The sequence below is a fragment of the Mirounga leonina genome, unplaced genomic scaffold, assembly GCF_011800145.1.
Source record: "Mirounga leonina isolate KUSES-001 unplaced genomic scaffold, KU_Mleo_1.0 Mir_100666, whole genome shotgun sequence".
NCBI classification, from domain to species: Eukaryota; Metazoa; Chordata; class Mammalia; order Carnivora; family Phocidae; genus Mirounga; species Mirounga leonina.
In genome coordinates, this window is record NW_023269989.1 from 9,873 (window position 1) to 13,588 (window position 3,716).

Genomic DNA, 3,716 nt, shown 5'->3' on the forward strand with positions numbered 1-3,716 from the left:
TAATACTCATCACCTGGTTACCCCCTCCCTTCTGTAACCCTCAGTTTGTTTCCCAGAGTCCAGTTTCTCTCACGGTTTGTCTCCCTCTGATTTCTTCCCATTGTTCATGACAGCAATGCCTACAATTAACTTCTTAAATAATCCTGAATACTAGACTATTAAGAAAGAAATTAAGAAAGAAAAAAAAAATAGGGGCATCTGGGTGGCTCAGTTCGTTAAGCGTCTGCCTTCAGCTCAGTTTATAATCCCCAGACCCTGGGATCAAGCCCCACATCGGGCTCCCTGCTCAGCGGGAAACCTGCTTCTTCCTCTCCCTCTGCCTGCCACTCCCCCTGCTTGTGCTCTCTCACTATCTCTCTCTGTCAAATAAATAGATAAAATCTAAAAAAAGAAAAAAAAGAAAAGAATAAAAAATACATATGCAATTGACACATTAGGTTTTTTTTTTTTTTCCCATTGCTCTTTCATTATCAAAACTTCCTTACTCTGACTTCATCTATGTTAGGACCACCAAAAGTAATTCACTCTGAAAAGTCTTACCTGCATTCTTACTTTGCAAATCATTGTTAAGTTTTTCTTCTCTATATTCGGCAATTAGTTGGTGACTGCTACATACAAAAAAGGGTGATAAACAATGTTACTATTTTAATACTGATATGAAAAACATTTACCAAATATCAAATTCTTAGGAGTATTTCAAATAATATCAGAACTAATATCAAAACTTGAAGTACCCCATATACTTCACATTTGTAAGTTCTATATACTTTTTATTAAGTATGTAATTAAAGGAGAAAAAAAGTAAGGTGAACCAGTCATGAATTAGTAATTTAGTAATTAGTTACTAAATCAGTTAGCTTGCCATAACGGAAAGTGTCTAGAACTCAGAAGTCCTAAGTCTCACAGCTATTTCCTCTTGGACAAGCCACTTCTCTTGGGCTCAAAGTCTTCCTCTATAAAACAGGCATCTTACTGCCTTATTTTACAAGGTTGTTAAGAGGATTTAATGAAATATTAAACCCAAAACATGGCCTTTCGGGAAAGGTGATGCCCACTACTCTGGGAAGGGCAATATGAGACCTTTCATCACCTAATAAGAAAAGGTGCTCCACAGGATTTAAAGCAGGCTTGGGACATGTCTAGTAAGAAAGGAGAAAGAGAAGTCCAGTCTCTTCCTGCAGCATTATTTAAACCTCTTTAACAGCTTAGAATGGTCCCAACTACCATCTGCTAGCAAAAAAGACAAGGATAATTCATCCTGAAGGTCTGGGTTAACATATGGGCTTCATGTAAGGCTTTTGAGTATGAAGGGAAGGGTGTGTGTGGCTAAAGCCAGGAGGCCCAGCTGACAGAACAGGGTGCTGGTGCTTTGGAACAGCTGAGCATAGAAGCTTATGTAGTAAACGAAAAAAAAGTTGTAACTTTGAAGTCTAACTGTGGATCACCATGAAGACTGAGGAATGTGGCTCAGCAAGGGCATCCTAGGAGCAAAGGTCAGTCATGACCAGACTGCAGAACCAGTTTCTTTCTTACTTTTTTTTTTAAGATTTATTTATTTATTTATTTATTTGAGAGAGAGAGCATGAGACGGGGGAGGGTCAGAGGGAAAAGCAGATTCCCTGCTGAGCAGGGAGCCTGATGCGGGACTCAATCCTGGGATTCCAGGATCATGACCTGAGCCAAAGGCAGTCGCTTAACCAACTGAGCCACCCAGGCGCCCTGCAGAACCAGTTTCAATGGCAATGCTGTAGTAGTAGAATCAGAGGAAACAAGGGAATGATAAGGATGTCTTTTCCTTCCAAATGACTTGTGAAAAAAGATGGTCTCTTTGGTCTTAGGGAACTCCTCAGGTTCTTGGAAAATTCAAGGCAGAAAGTATAGGAGATAGCCCTCAAGGGAAATTATAGGGTCTTCTACTAAACTGAACATCTCAAGACCCAAATAACTAGTTAGAAAAAACAAAGATGTTGGGGCGCCGGGGTGGCTCGGTCGGTTAAGTGTCTGCCTTCGGATCAGGTCACGATCTTGGGGTCCTGGGATGGAGCCCCACGTCAGGCTCCCTGCTCAGCAGGGAATCTGCTTCTCCCTCTGTCCCTCCCCGACCTGTGCTCTCTCTCTGTCTCTCTCTCAAATAAATAAAATCTACCAAAAAAAAAAAAAAAAAAGAAAGAAAGAAAAAGAAACACAGATGTAACATTATTTGTACCCCATGCATAACGGTTATACTTGGAATGAAACAGATACAGTTAGGCTCCCTAAGGATAAAGGTCTCAGTAGTCCTGAGATAAAGAATCCTGCACCCATTACTACTTCTTACCAGTCTAGCCTTTTTCTTGATTTCTGGCAAATGATGTGGGCTAACTCACTGCCATCCCAAAACTGCCTGAATCAAACAATGAACTCTCATCTGTTACATAAGAACTAACAGGGGCGCCTGGGTGGCTCAGTCGTTAAGCGTCTGCCTTCGGCTCAGGTCACGATCCCAGGGTCCTGGGATCGAGCCCCACATCATGCTCTCTGCTCAGCTGGAAGCCTGCTTCTCCCTCTCCCGCTCCCCCTCCTTATGTTCCCTCTCTCGCTGTGTCTCTCTCTGTCAAATAAATAAATAAAATCTTAAAAAAAAAAAACACCTAACAGTTAAATTATTATATACCTCAGTTTAGTAATAACTAACATTTTAATGTAAACACACTTTAAGATCATTAAAAATAGAATATTCTTCTGCAGTCCATCCACACACATCTTCAGAAAAGATATTAATACCTTGCTGAAGAAGAACCCTGACTAGATCTGCAGAATCATAATGTACAGCAAGCATGAGGGCTGTTCTAAAATAACAGAGAGAGAACTTCACCCTTAGGAACTTAAGAGTTATTTAAACAGCTAATTTGATATACTTCATCAGGTTAATATCTTGCCTGTCAGTACAGAGTTGACCATTAACATGTTCAAGTGCTCAACTTTGTAAATACCTCCACGGCTAAAATGAAAGGACAAAAAAGAAGCCTCTTGTCCTACTTGACTATGACAGAAGTTGCTAATTTAAAGTCCTTTGATGGGGGTGCCTCGGTGGCTCAGTTGTTAAGCGTCTGCCTTCGGCTCAGGTCATGATCCCAGGGTCCTGGGATCGAGCCCTGCATCGGGCTCCCTGCTCGGCGGGAAGCCTGCTTCTCCCTCTCCCACTCCCCCTGCTTGTGTTCCCTCTCTAGCTGTCTCTCTCTCTCTGTCAAATAAATAAATAAAATCTTAAAAAAAAAAAAGTCCTTTGATGGACAAGAAACTATGCTGAGGTCACTTATCTGAATAGTTAAAGATTTTAAAAAAGAATTCCCCATTTCTTCCTTAATCTGATACAGTGTACTTCCAAGCCATCTAGAGGACAGGTCCCTATAAAAAGCTATTTGCAGGGGCACCTGGGTGGCTCAGTCAGTTAAGCATCTGCCTTCAGCTCAGTCATGATCTCGGGGCTCCACGTCTGGATCCCTGCTCTAGCCCCTCCCCCTGCTCATGCTCTCTCTCTCTCTAATAAATAAAATCTTTAAAAATAAAAAAATAAAAAAGCTTATTTGCAGGCTGAAAATAACAGTATTCATACTAATGGTAATAAAACAGTCATAGTTGCAGTTAATGATGCTAAGATAAGCACGTGGTAGGCACTAAATTAAATGCTATATATATATAAAATAGTACACACAACCACCCTTGAAGGATATATT

The 3,716-nt window shown here is 40.9% G+C and overlaps 1 long non-coding RNA gene across 1 annotated transcript; it reads right to left on the reverse strand.

The window, feature by feature from the left end:
• Window positions 1-462: 462 nt before the first annotated feature.
• Window positions 463-3,142, reverse strand: LOC118022188. The gene is made up of 2 exons (XR_004682488.1): window positions 2,691-3,142; window positions 463-608 (listed from the first exon to the last, which is right to left on the reverse strand). It is a non-coding gene; the product is annotated as an uncharacterized LOC118022188 (long non-coding RNA).
• Between the last annotated feature and the right edge of the window lie 574 nt (window positions 3,143-3,716).